A 23,794-nucleotide genomic window follows, 5' to 3' on the forward strand; every position below is an offset into this window, starting at 1 on the left:
CAACTACAACTCTCTTCCCTCCTTGTATTGTCTATAATGTTGATACAGTAAGTGTTAAAAGGTGAAGATATTTGTGATACAAATTGCACCATGGCATCAGGATTGCCAGAACAAAAATTGCTAGGCACATTGCTTCCTACGTAGCTGTGTAGTGTCACAGGCCTTTCATGATATAAGAGAGATAGCACACACTTATGCAAAGTGCAGCTCGTCTAAACTTCAGAGCACCAGACAGATAACTAGTTCCAGGAGACATTATGTTAACACTGTGTGATACTTCCTCTAGACTTGATAATGTCCTCAATTCAGCACAGAAGAGAGTCAACAAGTTTTCTCAGTTATGCCGTGTCCATGTGAAACCCCTGATGGATTAGGTTCCGTAGAGCCAAGGGAATGGAGGAATATTGATCCCTACATTTCACCTTTTGATCCAGACAGCCCCAGGCATTTTCAGTGGTACTAAGATCGAGTTATTTAGCTTCCCCCTCCCCCCGCCACCGCCCCCCTCCCCCCCCCCCCCCCCCCCCCCCCCTCCATGTGTGATTTCATACTACATCTGCACCTGTGGTCCGGGGGTAGTCTTTGGTTAGTAAAAACGAATTCTCTCCCAGGTTTGAATCCCACCACTTCTTAAATTTTGATTAATAATAAGCATTGAACAATGAATCTTGTTCATATGAGCCCCTCACAAACTGACCATGATCCAAGACACCATTTACTCTGCAAATGTTGATATTGCACTCCTACTGGATCAATTGCCTGCAACTCGTTAACACCTGCACAAAGATAATGTCCTCAATTCGGCACAGAAGAGAGTCCCATTTGAGAGTTCTCATTCATAAATCAACATAGACTGCAGGCAATCAATGACAACTGAGAGAGTCGCACAAGTTGAATGCCATTGGAGTTGGTCGGCAGACCCTTGTGTTGACTTGAAGTCCCCACCAAGCATCACATCATCTTGTGAACCTGTGAAGAACAGTGTGATCTTCTCTGCGAAGCATGTTATGTCGCTCATGATGGCAACTAGAGTCAGGTGGTGCATAGATATTAATGATACACATGCCAAATAGAGTGAGGGTCATCCCCCATGTGGAGGGGAGGTATACGACATCCTGTGCAGGGAGCCCATCATGTAAGAGGATGGCGGCACCGCTGCCAGTGTTGGAGGCATGAGCGACATGGGTGGCGTACCCGGTGGGCACTTGGAAGTCGGTGACTGACACCTCCAGCAGGAGTGCAATATCGACATTCGCAGAGTAAATGGTGTCTCGAAACATGGTCAGTTTGTGAGGGGCTCATATGAAGAAGATTCATTGTTCAATGATGATTATTAGTCAAAATTTAAGCAGTGGTGGGATTTGAACCTGGGAGAGAAATCATTTTTACTAACCAAAGACGCTAGCCCTGGACCACAAGTGCAGATGTAGTACACTGAAATCACACTTTGGGGTGGAGGTGAGTAGGCGGGGGGGTGGAAGCTAAATAACTTGATCTTAGTACCACTGAAAATGTGCCTGGGGCTGGCTGGATCAAAAGATAAAATGTAGGGATCAATATCCCTGCATTCCTTTGGCTCTAAGGAACCTAATCCGTCAGGGGTTTCACCTGGACACAGCGTAAGTGAGAAAACTTGTTGACTTTCTTCCGTACTGAATTGAGGACATTATCAAGTCTAGAGGCGGTATCACACAGTGCAACAGTGCAACTGTTGATTGAGGCTAGATGCTTCCTCTAATTATTCTTTATACACTCCTGGAAATGGAAAAAAGAACACAACCGGTGTGTCAGACCCACCATACTTGCTCTGGACACTGCGAGAGGGCTGTACAAGCAATGATCACACGCACGGCACAGCGGACACACCCGGAACCACGGTGTTGGCCGTCGAATGGCGCTAGCTGCGCAGCATTTGTGCACCGCCGCCGTCAGTGTCAGCCAGTTTGCCGTGGCATACGGAGTTCCATCGCAGTCTTTAACACTGGTAGCATGCCGTGACAGCGTGGACGTGAACCGTATGTGCAGTTGACGGACTTTGAGCGAGGGCGTATAGTGGGCATGCGGGAGGCCGGGTGGACGTACCGCCGAATTGCTCATCACATGGGGCGTGAGGTCTCCACAGTACATCGATGTTGTCGCCAGTGGTCGGCGGAAGGTGCACGTGCCCGTCAACCTGGGACCGGACCGCAGCGACGCACGGATGCACGCCAAGACCGTAGGATCCTACGCAGTGCCGTAGGGGACCGCACCGCCACTTCCCAGCAAATTAGGGACACTGTTGCTCCTGGGGTATCGGCGAGGACCATTCGCAACCGTCTCCATGAAGCTGGGCTACGGTCCCGCACACCGTTAGGCCACCTTCCGCTCACGCCCCAACATCGTGCAGCCCACCTCCAGTGGTGTCGCGACAGGCGTGAATGGAGGGACGAATGGAGACATGTCGTCTTCAGCGATGAGAGTCGCTTCTGCCTTGGTGCCAATGATGGTCGTATGCGTGTTTGGCGCCATGTAGGTGAGCGCCACAATCAGGACTGCATACGACCGAGGCACACAGGGCCATCATGGTGTGGGGAGCGATCTCCTACACTGGCCGTACACCACTGGTGATCGTTGAGGGGACACTGAATAGTGCACGGTACATCCAAACCGTCATCGAACCCATCGTTCTACCATTCCTAGACCGGCAAGGGAACTTGCTGTTCCAACAGGACAATGCACGTCCCCATGTATCCCGTGCCACCCAACGTGCTCTAAAAGGTGTAAGTCAACTACCCTGGCCAGCAAGATCTCCGGATCTGTCCCCCATTGAGCATGTTTGGGACTGGATGAAGCGTCGTCTCACGCGGTCTGCACGTCCAGCACGAACGCTGGTCCAACTGAGGCGCCAGGTGGAAATGGCATGGCAAGCCGTTCCACAGGACTACATCCAGCATCTCTACGATCGTCTCCATGGGAGAATAGCAGCCTGCATTGATGCGAAAGGTGGATATACACTGTACTAGTGCCGACATTGTGCATGCTCTGTTGCCTGTGTCTATGTGCCTATGGTTCTGTCAGTGTGATCATGTGATGTATCTGACCCCAGGAATGTGTCAATAAAGTTTCCCCTTCCTGGGACAATGAATTCACGGTGTTCTTATTTCAATTTCCGGGAGTGTATATTATTGAACTTATTGATAAATGATTATGAACTTTATTCGTTTTGCAGTGTTGTAACATTTCTGCTGCCGTGTACCCGGTTTGATTTGGATTCATTGGTCAGTCCACATATTGCAAGCATAGGTCCTAATATTTTTCATTATTTTCTCTTCTCGTGAACCGTCATACCCTTACATACTCTGGTTTATGTAGCTGATTAATTTTGTGCTATACTCATACTTGTGATAGAGTATGTTCTTCTGGGCAGTGTCCATTATTGTGAGTTTTTCGAGTTGGCTCACTCATCATAGACTTAGACTCTGAAATTTTTTCTTCTCTTTTGATTATTTTGAGGGTGTTACTTTATAGATGTAAACTTGCAATTTTTAATTCTAGTACTTCAAGTTGCCTCTGCACTTATTTCTAGTTTGGTGTTGTAATGCTGTAGTTTTGACTTTGTATCATTTGTTTTGGGACAGAATGTTCCATAGATCTGGAAATCTGAATGCTTTGTCCTCATATATGTATAGATTGTGACGTGTATAGTAGATATTTTTCTTATGTTTTGAGCAACTGCATGTGAATTTTGTCCACAATTTTGGAAATTGTTGCCATATGTTAATTTTACCATTTCACTACTCTGGTTTCACACTTATTTGGACTATAGACAAATTGTATGCAACAAGAACTCTGTTTATGGTAAGCAGAAATTTGTCAGAAGCTATGTATTTCCTTATATACCTTTTGCAGTTTTTTGTAAGCTAACCTATACTTACGTTCATAGGGAAATGACGATCATTCAACCTTAAATTTTCTTGTAATTTTGGAATTTAACTTTGAGAATCTGTATTCTACCTTTTGGCATCATTTTGTATACCATTTGGCAAACCTTACAGTAGGTCACAAAATATTGTAAACACATTGTTCCCATATTATATGAGGGGCAAGTTGTAATGGCACCTACTGCTGTAGATACACTTTTTCTCAACAGTAGTTGTTGATATCAGTATTATTTTTTGAATTTTGGACGGGCCAATAGTATCTCAGCTGCTTTTCTGAAAACTTCCATATAATTTTATACACAGTACCACACCGTATTATAGTTCAAGCTAAAATTTATGAAAAGGAATTACTTTATAAAATATTTCAGTTTTGATGATATAACTTGTAAGTACTAGTCCCGAATGTACAGTTAAAATTATTATTATTATCTTCCTTCACTTTCTCAGACGTTAAGTCTGGTTAAAAATGGAGTGTCGCGGACCTTGATCAGGCATCACTTCCTTTTAACTGTGCGGTATGTGTTATATTGCATTTAGGAACTTTCGGGTAATTGAACATGTATCAATAATTACGGATTTCTGTAGTTGTATATATATATGTTTGGATGTAGCTGTATTGCATTGATGTACTGGTGGATATTGTGTGGTATGACTCCTGTAGTTGATAGTATAATTGGTATGATGTCAACTTTATCCTGATGCCACATGTCTTTGACTTCCTCAGCCAGTTGGATGTATTTTTCAATTTTTTCTCCTGTTTTCTTTTGTATATTTGTTGTATTGGGTATGGATATTTCGATTAGTTGTGTTAATTTCTTCTTTTTATTGGTGAGTATGATGTCAGGTTTGTTATGTGGCGTTGTTTCATCTGTTATAATGGTTCTGTTCCAGTATAATTTGTATTCATCATTCTCCAGTACATTTTGTGGTGTATACTTGTATGTAGGAACGTGTTGTTTTAAAAGTTTATGTTGTAAGGCAAGCTGTTGATGTATTATTTTTGCGACATTGTCATGTCTTCTGGGGTATTCTGTATTTGCTAGTATTGTACATCCGCTTGTGATGTGATCTACTGTTTCTATTTGTTGTTTACAAAGTCTGCATTTATCCGTTGTGGTATTGGGATCTTTAATAATATGCTTGCTGTAATACCTGGTGTTTATTGTTTGATCCTGTATTGCAGTCATGAATCCTTCTGTCTCACTGTATATATTGCCTTTTCTTAGCCATGTGTTGGATGCGTCTTGATCGATGTGTGGCTGTGTTAGATGATACGGGTGCTTGCCATGAAGTGTTTTCTTTTTCCAATTTACTTTCTTCGTATCTGTTGATGTTATGTGATCTAAAGGGTTGTAGAAGTGGTTATGAAATTGCAGTGGTGTAGCCGATGTATTTATATGAATGATTGCCTTGTGTATTTTGCTAGTTTCTGCTCATTCTAGAAAGAATTTTCTTAAATTGTCTACCTGTCCATAATGTAGGTTTTTTATGTTGATAAATCCCCTTCCTCCTTCCTTTCTGCTTAATGTGAATCTTTCTGTTGCTGAATGTATGTGATGTATTCTATATTTGTGGCATTGTGATCGTGTAAGTGTATTGAGTGCTTCTAGGTCTGTGTTACTCCATTTCACTACTCCAAATGAGTAGGTCAATATTGGTATGGCATAAGTATTTATAGCTTTTGTCTTTTTTCTTGCTGTCAGTTCTGTTTTCAGTATTTTTGTTAGTCTTTGTCTATATTTTTCTTTTAGTTCTTCTTTAATATTTGTATTATCTATTCCTATTTTTTGTCTGTATCCTAGATATTTATAGGCATCCGTTTTTTCCATCGCTTCTATGCAGTTGCTGTGGTTATCCAATATGTAATCTTCTTGTTTAGTGTGTTTTCCCTTGACTATGCTATTTTTCTTACATTTGTCTGTTCCAAAAGCCATACTTATATCATTGCTGAATCCTTCTGTTATCTTTAGTAATTGGTTGAGTTGTTGATTTGTTGCTGCCAGTAGTTTTAGATCATCCATGTATAGCAAATGTGTGATTTTGTGTGGGTATGTTCCAGTAATATTGTATCCATAATTTGTATTATTTAGCATGTTGGATAGTGGGTTCAGAGCAAGGTAGAACCAGAAAGGACTTAATGAGTGTCCTTGGTATATTCCACGCTTAATCTGTATTGGCTGTGATGTGATATTATTTGAATTTGTTTGGATATTATCTGTGGTTTTCCAATTTTTCATTACTATGTTTAGGAACTGTATCAATTTAGGATCTACTTTGTATATTTCCAATATTTGTAGTAACCATGAGTGGGGTACACTATCAAAAGCTTTTTGATAATCAATGTATGCATAGTGTAGCGACCTTTGTTTAGTTTTAGCTTGATATGTCACCTCTGCATCTATTATCAGTTGCTCTTTACATCCTCGTGCTCCTTTGCAACAGCCTTTTTGTTCTTCATTTATAATTTTGTTCTGTGTTGTATGTGTCATTAATTTCTGTTTAATGACTGAAGTTAATATTTTGCATATTGTTGGTAGGCATGTTATGGGGCGATATTTAGCTGGGTTCGCTGTGTCTGCTTGATCTTTAGGTTTCAGATATGTTATTCCGTGTGAGTGTATCAGGGAATGTGTATGGGTCTGCAATGTAACTGTTAAATAATTTAGTTAGATGTGAATGTGTTGAGGTGAACTTCTTTAACCAGAAATTTGCTATTTTATCATTTCCAGGGGCTTTCCAATTGTGAATAGAATTAATTGCTTGGGTGACTTCATGTTGCAAAATTATCACTTCAGGCATTTGTGGTATCATCTTGTATGTGTCTGTTTCTGCTTGTATCCATCGTGCATGCCTGTTATGTTGTACCGGGTTTGACCATATGTTGCTCCAGAAGTGTTCCATGTCTGTTGTGTTTGGTGGATTGTTTATTTTAATGTGTGTGTTATATATTGTCTGGTAAAATTTCTTTTGGTTTGTGTTGAATGTTTGGTTTTGTTTCCTTCTATTTTCACTTTTTTTGTATCTTCTGAGTCGTTTGGCTAATGCTTGTAATTTCTGCTTCTTTTCGACTAATTGCTCTGTCGCTTCTTGTTGTGAGATTTTACCTAACCTTTTTCGTTTTTTTTCCGATATTTCATTTCTTATAAATTGTGTTAGCTGTCTGATGTCTTTTCTCAGTTTTTCTATTTTGATCTGTAGCCTGTGTTGCCATGCTGGTTTTGTGGGTTTCTTCTGTGTGTTGGTTGGTTCTGATCTCTGCCTAGTGTGTATATTTAGTGTAGTGAGTGCTCCTATATAAACCAGTAGTTGTAACTCTTCCATAGTTGTGTTTTCATTTATTTTGTTGTGTATGATTGTGTTGATAGTTTTTATTGTTGTTTCGACTTGTGGGTTATTTGGTGGTCTATGCAAGAATGGTCTAATGTCTGTATTTGTGTCTTTGTATTCTATATATGTTAGCTGAAATTTTTCTTCTATATCTAACATCTGTGTCACTTTGTGTTCTATTTGTGCTTGTTCTGGTGGCTGTCTTAAGATTTCGTTTTCCTCTGATTGTTTAATTGGTGCGTGTTATTATTATTATTATTATTTTAAACATTTGAAATTAGAAATTATTGGCACACTTAAAATTTCTATTATTAATTACACAATCCTGTACTATTTACTATGTTTATTTCTGGATTCATTTATGAAATAATAATTGAAATTAATAATGTAACAGAAACTAATAGAAACTCATTTGATAAGAAAAACTGTAAGCCCTTTGGAATATTTTTATTTCCACTCAGTGTGAGAGTCCTAAACATGTCTCTGAGGTGTGATCAGAAGTATTTTTGTATATTTGCGTGAACAATGTAATTTTAGCATTGTTAACATGAAAAATCAAAATAATGTATGATATACTAAAATATGAGAAAATATATTTCCATAAAAAATGCAGCAACAATAATCCTAAGATTTATTTAGTTCAAACAAACTATGAGGACCTGTTGTGAAATATTCAGCTTCAAGAATCAGACCCCCAGACAAGAAGAATGGGAGCCAACTCAATATTACACACTAAGTACACTATAAAGTTTATTGTAAGCTTTGCTCCTTTCAAACCTCCATAAAAGACTTTGCTGGACATTGTTTAAAGTGGACAATAAACTGGAATCAGGAAGGAGGGGGGAGATTACAGGCTCCTCATGCTACTCTATCCTGTGCAAGTATCTTGATCTCTAAGGCCGGTATTACACTATCAAATTTCTTTGTCCAATATCTTTGTCAAAGATATTTGATGGTGTAATAGGGACTTTGTCAAATGTTGTCCAATATTTGATCAAATCTAGGGCCTCGCTGTAGATTTGATCAAAGAAATCGCTTGTCTTCTGTTCACTGCAATGTGACATGTTACCACATGGAGCACTAGCATCGCTGCACCGTTCTGTCGTCTGTAGTGTTTTTATAAACATTGACGGTAAATACAATTGGTGTATGCTGACAACTATAAAATTAATAGAGAGGTATGAAGCTGATGAGGCGATTTACAATGTGAGGAACCCTGAATACAAAAATAGATTAAGAAGATTGGAGACCTGACCTGACCTGACCTGACCTGACCTAACCTAACCAAACATAACCCTCTCCTGTAGCAAGGAATCGGAGTGTTACAGTGAGCCTGTCTTCTGAAGATGTAGCAGTTCTTAAGTGAATATTGTGCTTGTGATATGAGGATACACTTCACTGAGCACATACAGAAATGTATGCTCATCCATTCTTAAGTAATTGATGTATGACTTGACGTCTTCCACTGTAAGCTCACGTAGCAAGTTTAGTTGAATGCTTTTATCGTGTCGTCATAAAACCCACGGCTTCACCCAGATTAGATTAGTTTTTCGTTTCATAGATCTGTGCTGAGGAGATCCTCATGGATGTGGAACATGTCAATTTTTTTTAAACCTGAAATAACGATACTAATAGTATGAATAAATACGTCATTTGTTTCTATTAAAAATTTCGTCAATGGAGTAGGAGTTGGCCACTAGTAAGTCTTTCAGGTTCCTTTGAAAATGATCTTTATTTGTAACTAAATTTTTTATGTTTGCCAAATTATTGAAGATGAGTGTTCCGCAGTAGTGGACCCCTTTTTGAACTAAAGTAAGTCATTTTAAGTCCTTGTGCAGATCATTTTTGTTCCTGGTATTGTATGTATGAACTGAGTTGTTTGTTGGAAAAAGACATATATTATTTACGACAAATTTCATTAAGGAGTAAATATACTGCGAGGCAGTAGTTGGTATACCCAGTTCTTTGAAGAGGTTTCTGCAGGACGTCCGTGAATTTACTCCACAATTAATACATATTACACGCTTTTGGACTCTGAAAACTTTTGTTTGACTTGAGGATTTACCCCAAAATATTATCCCATATGACATTATGGGATGAAAGTAGGCAAAGTATGCAAGCTTTTTCATTTTTATGTTGCCTATGTCTGCTAACACTCGAATTGCAAATACAGATTTGTTAAGGCGGTTCTGCAGTTCTGTGGTGTGCTCCTCCCAACTGAATTTATTATCAAGTTGTAATCCCAGGAATTTAAGACTGTCAACCTCGTATGTATGGTTCCTTCTCCCCCCCCCCCCCCCCCCCCACTTCTTTTCCGTATGTGCACAGAATGCAATCGCTGTACGTGTAACTGTTGCGGTTAATAACAGGTTGTTGTCAGCCATCTTGAACTTTGACGAAAAATTTGATGACAGTGTAATACCCCTTCTAGCGCTACGTCAAAGATCTTTGTCAAATATATTTGACGGAATATTTGATCACATCTTTGAACAAATCTTTGACAAAGAAATTTGATAGTGTAATACCGGCCTAAGTAACCGCTGCAACCTACATCCTTCTGAATCTGCTTAGTATATTCATCTGTTGGTCTCCCTATATGATTTTTACCCTCCACAATTCCCTTCCATACTAAATTGAGGAGCCCTTGATTCCTCAGAACAAGTCATACCAACTGATCCCTTCTCCTAGTCAAGTTTTTCCACAAATTCCTCTTCTCCTCAATTCTATTCAGTACCTCTTCATTAGTTACATGATCTACCCATCTAATCTTCAGAATTTTTCTGTAGCACCACATTTTGAAAGCTTCTATTCTCGTCTTGTATAAACTATTTATGGTGCATGTTTTACTTCCATACATGGCTACACTCCATACAAATGCTTTCAGAAAGGACTTCCTCACACTTACATCCATACCAAATTTCTCTTATTCAGAATCGCTTTCCTTGCCATATCCAGTCTACATTTTATATCCTCTCGACTTTGATCGTCCTCAGTTATTTTGCTTCACAAATAGCAAAACTCATCTACTACTTTAATGGTCTCATTTCCAAATCTAATTCCCTCAGCATCACCTGATTTAATTCAACTACATTCCATTATCCTCATTTTGCTATTGTTGATGTTCATCTTACATTCTCCTTTCAAGACACTGTCCATTTCATTCAACTCCTCTTGCAGGTTCTTTTCTGTCTGTGACAGAATTACAATGTCATTGGTAAACATCAAAGTTTTTATTTCTTCTCCGTGGATTTTAATTCCTGCTCTGAATTTTTCTTTAGTTTCCTTCACTGCTTGCTCAATATACAGACTGAGTAACATCTGGGATAGGCTACAAATCTCTCTCACTCCCTTCTCTACCACTGCTTTGTTTTCATGCCCCTCAACTCTTATAACTGCCATCTGGTTTCTGAACAAATTGTAAATAGCCATTTGATCACTTTATTTTCCCCCTGTCACCTTCAGAATTTGAAAGGGATAATTCATCAACATTGTCAAAAGCTTTCTCTAAGTCAACAAATGCTAGAAATGTAGGTTTGCCTTTCCTTAGCTTATGTTCGAATGTAAGTCATAGGGTCAGTATTGCCCTGTGTGTTCCAACATTTCTATGGAATCTAAACTGATCGTCCCTTAGGTTGGCTTCTACCAGGTTTTTCCATTCATCTGTGAAGAATTTGTGTTAGTATTTTGCAATCGTGACTAATTAAACTCATAGTTCAGTAATTTTCACACCTGTCAATAATTGCTTTCCTTGGGATTGGAATAATTTTATTCTTCTTTAAGTATGAGTGAGGGTATTTCACCTGTCTCATACATCTTGCCCACCAGACAGAAGAGTTTGGTCATGGCTGGCACTCCCAAGGCTACCAGTAGTTCTAATGGAATGTTGTCTACTCCTGGGCCCTTGTTTCTACTTAGGTCTTTCAGTACTCTGTCAACTTCTTCATGCAGTATCATATCTTCCATCTCATCTTCATCTATGTCTTCTTCCATGTTCTTAAAATTGTCCTCAAGTACATCATACTTGTATAGACCTTCTATGTACTTCTTCCACCTTTCAGATTTCCCTTTTTTGCTTAGGACTTGTTTACCATTTGAGCTCTTGATATTCATACAGGTGATTCCCTTTTTCCTAAAGGTCTCTCTAATTTCTCTGTAGGTAGCATCTATGTTACCCCTAGTGGTGTATGCTTCTACGTAATTACATTTAGTTTCTTCGTTCATCAATTAAATCCAGTATCTCTAGCCCTCATCCTTTCACCTACTTCATCCTCTACTGCCTTCACTATTTTATCTCTCAAAACTAGCCGTTCTTCTTCCATGGTATTCCTTTTCTCTGTTACTGTCAATTGTTCCATAACGCTCCCTCTGAAACTTTATACAACCTCTAGCTCCTACCTTTCTGCAGTTTCTTCAGTTTTAACGTTCTGTAATATCCAATAAACTGTGGTCAGAGTTGATGTCTGCCCCTGGAAATGTCTCAAAATTTAAAACCTGGTTTCTAAATCTCTATCTTACCATTATATAATCTATCTGACACTTTCCAGTGCCTCCAGGTCTCTTCCACATATACAACCTTCTTTTATGACTCTTAAACCAAGTGTTACCAATGATTAAGTTACACTCTGTGCAAAATTCTACTAGGCAGCATCCTCTTTCATTCCTTACCCTCATTCCATATTCACCTACCACTTTTCCTGCTATCGAAGTCCAGTCATCCATGACTATTAAATTTTCATCTCCCTTAACTTTTTGAACAATTTCTTTTATCTGATCATACATTTCTTCAATTTCTTCATCATCTGTGGAGGTAGTTGGCATATAAACTTGTACTACTGTGGTAGGCATGGGCTTCATGTGTATCTTGGCTACAAAAATGCATTCAACATGCTCTTCATAGTATCTTATCCATTTTCCTATTTTTTTTTTTTTATTAATTATTGAACCTACTCCTGGATTATCCACATTTGATTCATAACCATGTATTCACCTGACCAGAAGTCTTGTTTCTCCTGCCACCAAACTTCACTAATTTCTACTATACCTAAATTTAACCTGTCTATTTCCCTTTTTAAATTTTCTAACCTACCTGCTCAATTAAGGGATCTGACATTCCAATCCATAGAATGCCAGTTTTGTTTCTCCTGATAATGACATCCTCCTGAGTAGTCCCTGCACAGAGATCCAAATGGGGGACTATTTTACCTCCAGAATATTTTACCCTATAGGATGCCATCATCATGTAAACACACAGTAAAGCTGCATGCCCTCGGGAAAAATTAGGACTGTACTTTCTCCTTGCTTTCAGCTGTTCACAGTACCAGCACAGCAAGGCCGTTTTGATTGATGTTACAAGGCCAGATCAGTCAATCATCCAGTCTGTTGCCCTTGCAACTACTGAAAAGGCTGCTGCCCCTCTTCAGGAACCACACATTTGTTTAGCCTCTTAACAGATACCCTTCCATTGTGGTTGCACCTATGGTACGGCTATCTGCATCACTGAGGCTCACAAGCCTCTCCACCAAAGGCAAGGTCCATGTTTCATGGGTGTTACTGAATAATATCTGGGGAAAACTGGAAGTATCAAGAGAGAGAGATGGTCAGGTGGCGGGTTGGGGTGGGGAAGAAAGAGTGAGTGTGAGAGAGAGAGAGAGAGAGAGAGAGAGAGAGAGAGAGAGAAAACTGTTTGGATTTTTACTACAATTACCATCGTTCTGTAAGTTAATTGTATCTGTTACTGAACAAATGACAGTCTCTTAAAATTTTTTAAGTTCAACCATTGTGGTGAAGAAGTAAGAACTCATTTGTGTTTTTAGGCTATCGTGGCAGATGATAGTATGTGGTGCTGATCGCCATGGCCACCTGAAAATGGCAAGTTAGCTTCCTGAAATATTGGACCATTTGGATGATGCCACCTGGCTTAATACCTGAGATTTTGAGAGTTCATTTAACTAAATTGGCAACAGTGTGTACTGTGAAACACAGTGTGTATTATATCCATTTGCAGTGATCTGTAAAGTATTCTTATTACAATATGGAGAAAAAGATCACTCAAGTAGTATGCTGAATAGCAAATTACTCTTTTACAAGTCTCTAGAAATTCAGAGGTACAAATACTCTGGAAATAAGCCTCATTATTAGCGAAGCTGGATGTCAGGGAGGACGTGGCAGTCTTAATATAATTTACTGAACAAAAACATTTTAACGTAAAATCTTTTAATGCAAAGGCCACAATTTTCAATATATAGTCAAAGGACAGTGATTAGTTTTGGTTGTTCTTCACAACCATCTTCAGATCATAACTTCGCAAGATGATGATAATAGAGGTTGAAAACGCCCAGTGTCATTAATAAATATTGAATCACAGGCCCATGATTTGCAACTGTTTAGCATGTGTTATAGTGAGAACAGTATAAGCAATGGTAACAAGAATTGTCAGCTATTCCATAGCCTAGCTAGCAAAGGAGTGATCCAGCATGGCATATAAAATAGTCATCTGCAGTGGGATTTTGGAACATATACTATGTTTATTTACTTATTTATTTCATGTTCCGTAGATCCAGTTAGTGAGTCAATCACAAGGACATGGAACATGTCAAATTTTACAGGTTTTGATTTAAACTTACAATAAATACAAGGGCAATTCAATGCCAAATTTTACATAATTTAAGTAAGATATGCTATAATTACAGCAATAGATACAATGTCAACTAGATAACATAACAACAATTTAACAGGAAAGGGAGTTTCAAATAAAGGTTATAAATAAGAGCACGAAGTTAAATCAGATATTAGGCCTACAAGAGTAAATACAGGTACAGCCAATCTGTTGCTACAAAAAGTGTGACAATGCTCAAATGCTCAATAAAATCAGTTGAACTATTTCTAGACACAATAAGTTTAGTGATGGTATACATTTTCTTTCAAATATTCACCCACAGTATAAAAAGATTTCTCTGTCAGGTAATCTTTGAGAACTTGTTTAAATTTTGGCAGTTGTGTATGAACACATTTGATATGTAGTGGGAGAGCATTGAACAGCTTAATGCTGGAGTAGTAAACTCCTTCTTGTACCAGATGAGATGTTTCATTTCGACATGTTGATTGTTTTTGTTTCTGGTGTTGCAGCCATGGAATTTACTGTTGTCTTGGTAGATAGAATAATTTTTGCACACAAAGGTCAGCAAGGAGAAAATGTACTGTGAGGCAGTTGTTAGGATACCTATCTTTTGAAACATGTGCCTGCAAGAGTGTCTTTGATGGACCTCACATATTATTCCTATTGCTTTTTTTTGGATGGTGAAAACTTTTTTTGCAAGTGGTTGGTTCCCCAAGAATATGATAGCATTTGAGATCAATGAGCGGAAGTAGCCAAAGTAGGCAACCTTAATGGAGTAACTTCAGCCACTGAAGAAATTACCCATAATGCAAATGTTGCTGAGCTAAGTTTTTTTACATAGATGGAGAATGTGAACTGAGCAATTACATTTGCTGTCTATATAAGCACCCAGGAATTTTGTATCTTCAACTTTCTGTATTGGTTGATCTCTACATTTTATGTTAATTTCATTGAGATTACATTGTCATGTACGGAACCTCATATAATGAGTTCTATTTGCATTGAGTGAGAAACCATTTGAGGAGAACCAATTTAAAATATGTTTGAACATTATGAATTGCCTCAAAGAACATGACTTATTAACATATAGCTACAATATATTCAGGAAATACTGTTCTTGTAAAATATAATTAGCTCTTTATTCTCATGAAGTAATGAGTGCTATCAACAGCAGATGTCAGATTGATTACATATATTTTAGATTTCCAGAAGGCTTTTGACACCATTCCTCACAAGTGACTTCTAAACAAATTGTGTGCCTATTGAGTATTGCTTCAGTTGTGTGACTGGATTCTTGAGTTCCAGTCAGATAGACAACAGTTCATAGTAACTGACAGAAAGTCATTGAGTAAAACAGAAGTAATAACTATCATTTCCCAAGGAAATGTGATACATCACCTGCTGTTCCTGATCTACATAAATGACTTATGAGTCAATCTGAGCAGCCCTTTTACATTTTTTGCAGAAGAAGCCTTCATTTACCATCAGGTAAGGTCTTCAGCTGATGAAAACCAAATGTGTAATGATTTATACAATATATATCATGTAAAATGTGGTAACTGACTCTAAATAATTAAAAAGTATGAAGTCATCCACATGGGTACTAAAAGAAGTCCGCTAAAGTTTGGTTACACAATAAGTCAGCATAATCTAAAGACCATAAATTCAACCTGATACTTAGCGATCAGAATTATAAATAACTTAAATTGGAAAAATCACGTAGATAATGTTTTAAGGAAAGCAAACCGCTGTGCGGGTTTAGCCGAGCATTCTAAGGCCCTACAGTCATGGACTGTGCGGCTGGTCCCGGTGGAGGTTCAAGTCCTTCCTCGGGCATGGGTGTGTGTGTTTGTCCTTAGGATAATTTAGTTTAAGTAGTGTGTAAGCTTAGGGACTGAGACCTTAGCAGTTAAGTCCCACAAGATTTCACACACATTTTAACATTTGAGGAAAGCAAACCAAGAACAGCAGTTTATTGGCAGAACACTTAGGAAGTGCAACAAGTCTACAAAAGAGATTGTTTACACATGCTTGCCTGTCCTATTCTGGAGAACTGCTGTGTGGTGTGGGATCTACTCAGCTGGGACTCATGGAAGACATCAAAAAATTCAAGAAGGGCAGCTGATTCTGTATTATTGCAAAATAGAGGAGAGAGTGCTATGGGCATGATATGTGAATTGGGGTGCTTATCTTTAAAAGAAGGGCATTTTTCATTGTGGTAGGATCTTCTCATGAAATTTCAATCACCAACTTTCTCCTCCAATTGTGAAGATATTCTGTTGGTACCCACCTATATACAGAGAAGTGATTGCCATAATAAAATCAGAAAAATCATAGCTTGCTCTGAAAGATTTCAAAACTCCTTTTTCCCATGCACTAGTACCCTGACAGGATGTCCATTAGAGCTCAGAGGAAGGATAATCTTGGCAGACAAAGTAGGAAATTGATCCAACAACTTGTGCACTGACAGATGGACACACAGGAGAAACAGTGATGGACTGCAAACTAAGAGAAGAATGCAAATTATGTGTGCAGTGGCTGAAGATGGGTTCCACATGTAATTAAAGTGGTGTTACTTGAAGTGAATCACAAATACTACAAGAGAAATTATCAGATTTCAATGGTGTCACTAAAAGTTGAATTTGTTCAAACGTTTTGGTGCCACTAACTTTCGGCCATGACAAGTTAGTGCCATGCGACTGCAATCCAGCAGCTGCCTTTTGAGACACCAGCAGAATATATATGGCTTTTTTGTGTCAGAAAATGTCAATGAACAATGTGTTGAGAATCACAGAAACTGGAATTTGAAGAATCTACTTGATAAAATGATATGCAGTATAAAAAATAGTTTTTGAGTAGCTTGTAACAATATCTTTCAACTATGTGTACTGAAAAATTATTAAAATGCAAGTGAGGTAATTTTTGTGAGTAGGATATAAGTGTGTTTTTACTGAACTCACAAGCTGTACAGGTTGGGAATTTCATGTTGTATGATAACATGCCAGATGAAAGAGTATACATTAATAAGAGCAATATTATTATTTATTATTATTCATATATGGACCCAATAGGACCATGCGAGGTACAATCAATCAATGTCACTTTTGATGGTTGGACTTTCTTTGTGTCCAAGTTTGTTTCATCCTTTCAGAATGAAGTCTTTTTCTTTTGTCAGACCATGGTGTTCCATTCCATTTTCTAATTTCCCTCTGACAAACTTTCCTATGGAATATCTTTTGTCTGAATGTTTTTCTATCTGTAACATCTGCCTGAGTTATACTGACTACTTTAAGATCATCCTTAATTGCAGTGATCCATTTAATTTGCTCAGTTTTGCCCTTACTTCTGTTTTTGTTGAGTTTTACTATTTGTTTTGTCATCCTAGTGCATCTCATTCCATTAATGTGCGCATAAAATTTATATCTTCATTTTCTCATGTCACTATTTATGTCCGCGTATTCTTCTATTTCCTTATTACTTCTCAGCCTATGAGTTTCTCCATCAGTAATATTGGGGGCCTAATATTTTCCTAATAACCTTTCTTCTTTGTTTTAAATTTCTTCAATATCCATCTTTCTATTTAAAATTAAAGTTTCTGCTCCATAAGACATTCAGGTTTGATTACAATGGATTAATGCCTAAGTTCACTGAATTTAGAAAGCGATTTTTTACTATAAATATGTTTTTCATGCCTCTAATGAGCATGTGATAGCAAATTTACACCCTGAATGCATAAATGTTCATACCACATGGTCTATGGGTAATACTTTTTTGTAAATAAATTACACTGAAGGTACACCAATAAATCTGAATAACTAATAACAGAAGGCCATTTCCCAGCAGCTCAGTTTATTTCACAACTGGAGGAAAGTAAAGAACTGTGGTTAATGTGAACTGGCCTGACTGTATCCATTTTCTGGTAGTGACAATATAATCTGCTCATAAGTGCACTTAAAGGTCTGAAAATTATGGTTACAAGAGAATGTCTTGGAGGCTAGATTCTAGCAAAACATATTAGATTATGAAAGGCTAAATATCAGGTGTATGCAATAGTTTGTATCAATGATGTAGCCATTAAGGGGCAGGGGAGAGTAGTTGCCCCTCTCTTCTTGCCTACAAAAAATCGCCACAAATGAAACCTGCACCATTCCTAACCTAGCAGACAGATGCCACAATATGTCATGAATATTCATTAACAGAAAGTGTTCCCAGAATCATTTACTGTGATATCTCAAAACTATTTCATCATTTGTCCAAAAATTAACATTTACTATCTTTCTGCCCCCCACCAAGCCTAAAACTAAGATTTTGAGTATACACTTGCTTTGTACTTCATGACAGAATCAATGAATGACTATGAGTAGCAACTGCAGACACAAGCATGAGTTTTGTGGAAGTCCTGCAGTATCATGACCAGCACTGAGTCAACACTGCTGTGAAACAAGTGAGCAAAGAGTTGGACAGGGTGCTGTTAACTGAAATAAAATCTCATATGTGTGCAGTGCCTGTCACCACAATTGGGAGATAGGAATATTCTAAACATCAAACAATGTTGACATGTAGCCTTGGCCTGCTCAATCACCACGTATATCTCCAATCGAGCATCTATGGGAGATAATCAGATGACAACCAGCTTTATCCACAACCAGCATTAATTATCCCTGTATTGACTCTGACCAAGTACAACAGACATGGAACTCCATTCAACAAACTGATATCCAGAAGCTGCACAACAAAATGAATGCACGTTTGCATGTTTGCATTCAACATTCTGGCAGTTATGTTAGTTATTAGTGTATCAACATTTCACATTTGCATTGGTTTTTCTCATGTTTATATTAACCTGTGATCCTGCAACATAATCACTTAAGTATGTTACCAAGAAAAGTGTATTCCTGAAATTTCATTACTCTACAGTTATTATTTCTTTGTGTTGGAACTTTTTATCCATCAGTTGACTGATACTACCAGTTCCACAAAACCTTATTTTATCTAGGAGGATACTGTGATTTACACAATCAAACATCTTAGACAGATCACGGAAAATGTCAACCTGTGATGTTATGTTGTATAAAGTAAATAGGTCAGTGTGTTACTTTCTGTTGAGAGCTCTGCTTCTCCAAAAATAACTATTGTACACAGCCATTATTGAAAAGAAATTGTTTCACTACTATGGTGGACTCAAATTACTCCTTATTAGGGTATAACTTTCCAGCTGTTTATGGCAGCTTATGCTTCATAATGTTCATTTGACTGAAACTAGTAGTGAAGCGAATTGTGCAGATCAAGGTCCACGATGAATTTTAACAATTATTTTCCAGCTGAATATCCCCATCTGCAAACATACATAGATTAAAAACATACCTGCTACCTGGGACTGATCATGTATAAACCCTCCATTTGAACCAACAATGATGTTATCCTGTTCTGTGGCCTGCTGTCCTGTCCCTCATTTCACTATGTTCCATATAGGACTACATTCCATATGGCTTATGTCTGTTGTTGGAATGATTTTTGATGTATGCAACTACTGCAGGATCTTTACCTGTTCTTGCCAACAGATACATTTCCCTTTTCCTTTCACATTATGCTTTAATTTGTCTAGTAATCCAAGTTTCTTTACTTGGATGTTTAATGTCCTTTCTGATTATTTTACGAGGAAAGCTGTTTTCAAACAACTATATGACTTTATCATGGAATAAATTAAATTTTACTTCAGCATTTAATTCACTATAATTTTTATCCCAGGTCATGTGTTGTAAACTATTTGTGGCACCAATGAAATCAACACCAACATCGATATGCATTCATCTTTGGACTCTAAGCATTCTCTTTGGCTGTTCTGCCATGTTCAGTTCAGTTATTTGTGATCCTTGTATGTGTTAAGGTTAATAAATGAACTATTGCTAAAAGGGTGTGATTATTCGTGCAACCAACCCGGTAATCCTCCTCACTGGTGACCCCGAGTTGCAACGTCTTCTGTTTTCGCCATTTTACTGTGTCTGCAAGCTCCGCGTCGGTTATTTTCATGTGTATTACATCGACACAGCATTTGAACAATGACTTCGGCCCAGCGCCTAACGCCGGATTTTGTGATCAACATGCATCGTGTTGCGGGTGATGTACACCCACCAGGACTGCAACGCGATGCCTTTCACTCAATGATTCCGCCGATTTCACCAAAAGTTTTTGAGCCTGCAACAATAGGTGAGGTTAGGAGTGCACATGACTCCAGCCATCAAACGCCTTTGTTCCCACCTCATGTGCCCTCCCTCATCGACTGTGCAGTTACCTCTTATGGATCTCCGTGCAGTGCCAATTTCTGCAAATGCTTCGACGGACAACTTACTACCGCCAAGACAACAATTTGCCATGCCGCAATCTGTGCAGTACCACATGAATACCTGCCATGTGGCCGGAACTGCTTCGTTCACAGGTCTATCTCCTCAGCATCCGACCACGCCCGCGCCTGCCTTGGTTCAGCGTCAGCACATGCCATCCTACTTCGATACCTCGGCCTGCAACAGGAACAATAACTTGTTATCTGTGACTGACCTCCACCTCCGTCCCACTGCTACGCCTCAGTGTTTTGTGCCACGACATTCACCTTATCCGCACACTGTTTTGAGTGGAGTGACTATGAACAGTGAACATTCACACATTCTGTCCCACGTTCGACATCATTTCCCACACTGTACTTCTGGACAGCTTGCACCTCCGCAGCCTCCTTGCAACACAGGTGGCCCCGGCTCTGATCATACGTCGACCTTTCCGTGGACTAACACGTGTTCTCAAACTTTGAACTTTTTCTCACCTGTCACCCCCGCGCCGGCTCCAGTCGAGCTTCCACTACCGTTCTCGGCACATCTCGGTGTCTCATCTGCATCAGTCTTCCATGATGCGTCAATCCAAACACACCCGCAACGTTTTGAGCTTCCACAACTACAATTGACACATTACAGTGTCTCACCCATGTCGGCATTCCGCATTGTGACGGATCACGCTCAACCACAATGCGTCACCTTCACACTGCCACGTGACCAGCCATCGTCATCACATCCCCTGGAGGCACACTCTCCTGGAATACTACAGCAACAATAGCTCAATTCAGGCAGTGCCCCGACAAATTCAATGCAACCTGTTCTTCCGAAAAATCTACAACGCTTACCAATGCTGCTGCCATTTAATCCCGACAGAGCAACAACCTGGTTCAAAATTGTGGACGAAGTGTTCGACCATTACAAACTCAACGAGTCAACCATGTTTCTGTGCCTCATCACCCACCTGCATGACCAGGAGGACTAGATTGCTGACCTGGTCGATGCCCCGGACTCATCTACTTGGTACACTCTAGCCAAAAAGACAGTTCTACGTCGGCTTGCACACTCAACTGAGGCAGCAATACGGCAAGTGCTCCACGTCGAGCAACTAGGCAATGACAAACCTTCCCAGCTCTGGAGATGGCTGCGTGCCATGGTCAGCGCCGATCTACACTCTGACACAGCTCTCCTCGCCATCTGGTCAGGTAAACTATTTCCTCATATCCCCTTTGCTCTGGCTCAAAGGTCTCCTGAACCTGTCGAGCAAAGAATGACAATTGCTGCAAGCTACATGATGCATCTCTGTTCTATTTCACCAGCCACTGCCTACCTGACAAGTCTCAGGTTCTGGCTCATCGCCCTGCGGCCGGATGCAGCTGGGGCCGTACTGAGCCGACCATTCCACTCGCTCTGGGAAGCAGTAAACAAGCAACTGGGACGTCACTGGCTCTGCCCACGGTCACGCCCCCTCCTGCAACTGAACTGCCGCTGCCACCTAACCTCCGCCACTGCCACTGGCAATGAACTTTCCACAGGAAATGCAACCTCACTACCCGTACTGTTACTTCCAGACACAGTTTGGTGAGGCGGCATGGAACTGCAAACTACCCTGCTACTTCCCAAACGCCAATTGCAGGTAGGTCCAGGTGCCACCTCCTGCGCACAACATGACATGCACCCCCTGGTGCTCCATTCTGTCCAGGAACGACCAGATAATTGTGGATGACTTTACATTAAAGACATTTCATCGGGATACCTTTTCCTAGTGGACACAGGCACCGATGTTTCGCTGCTGCCTACATCCTTAGTGTCGTCGAACATCTGCCCCCATCATACTTCACTGCAAGCCATGAATTCAACTAAACTACAATGCTCGGGTTCAACTTCCCACGTCATCTCACTCTCCATAAACTGCAAACTTGAGTGGACTTTTTTAGTGTGTGAAATTGATGAACCTATACTGGGCATTGACTTCTTGCAACACCACAAACTTTCACCATACCTAGTGCGAAACACCGTGTTTCATCATCCGTCCAAGACTCACTTCCCCTGTGCTCCGTCAAGCAACCGCCCCCCCCCCCCCCCTCCTCCTTGACACATCGGACCGGGCTCATCTCATCTGTACATGCTCGTCCCTGTCGACGAGAACATGTCACTCGCCTATGCAAGGAAAACTTTGAGCTCTCCCTCCGGCTCCACGAAACACAGCTCCATATCTCTGATGCAGCAAAGGAAACACAGCTCCATATCTCTGATGCAGCAAAGGAATTACAGACACTACAGCAAGGACAAAGCAAGGTCAGTAAGTCCGCCGAATCTGCTTGCAATCCCAGCAATCGAGCCTCCGTCGGTTTACCCCCTTTACCCCCCCCCCCCCCCCCCCCCCCCCCCCCCGCTACCCTCGCAACTGTGCTATCAAGACTGCCATAACGTGTACTGCCAGTTCCGCAGGGCCACACCCTCCTAACACGGCAGCGTTTGACACTGAGCCAGACATAAGTGCGCATGCGCGACGAACGTCACGTGTTCCCAAACTGACGGCCCCTACCCTGCCCCTTGTGGGCAGCACCTCAAACTATGCAACTTTGGCTCCTGCGCGCCGCCATGCAACCACCACTGACAACACAAACAGTGCACTCGTGCCAAGCATATCGCCCGCGACTATGCTGCCACAGGCCGCACCCCTAGCAATGGACTCACTAACGGCCCACGACCTCTACCGAGCTCACCCAACCATGGTGCCACTGCCTCGGGCCAGCGGCCATCTTGTCACGTTGACTCATGGGACACTTCACTGCCTCGTCTCCCGTCAGATCCGCCGAGTGGCTCCGAACACCTTGATCACGCCTCGCCTGCCACACATTGTAAACAAACCGCCTTCGGTGCCACCGGCAACATTTCCGTCATCACCAACGGCGCGGTTGACAAGCTTCGCCTCATGCCAGGACCCCCGATCTCCAGTAACCCATGTTGACTTTGTCCCGAGCCCCACTCCGACCTTAAAAAACATATTTCTGAACTACTAACCTCTGGCATCATTGAACCCTCTGCCAGTAGCTGGTCTACGCCCATACATATGACACCCGAGAAAGACGGGTTCTGGCGCATGTGCAGAGACTACCGTCGACTAAACGCACGAACAATTATGGACACCTACCCCATACCCAACATTGCCAACTTTACCAGTTCCCTCGCAGGTGCGACCACATTCTCTGTCATTGATTGCAAATGGGCCTACCACCAGATCCCCATGGCACCTGAAGAGATCAAGAAGACAGCAATCATCACCCCAATCGGTTTATTTTAGTTTTGATTCATGCCCTTCGGTCTGAAAAACGCAACCCAGACCTGGCAATGTTTCATCAACGAAGTGCTATTCGACCTAAAATTCTGCTTTGCATATCTTGATGACATTCTTGTGTTCAGCTCCTCCGTCGAGGACAACATTCGACATGTGCACACTGTTATGAACACTCCCACACCAGCAGGCATCGAGACCAACCAGGACAAATTGCAGCTACATCAACCTGCTGTCACTTTTCTTGGTTTTCGGGTCTCTCCCGACAGCATTTCACTGCCTCCTGAGAAAGTGCAAACAATACTAAACCTAC

This window comes from Schistocerca serialis, chromosome 9 (genome assembly GCF_023864345.2).
Source record: "Schistocerca serialis cubense isolate TAMUIC-IGC-003099 chromosome 9, iqSchSeri2.2, whole genome shotgun sequence".
NCBI classification, from domain to species: Eukaryota; Metazoa; Arthropoda; class Insecta; order Orthoptera; family Acrididae; genus Schistocerca; species Schistocerca serialis.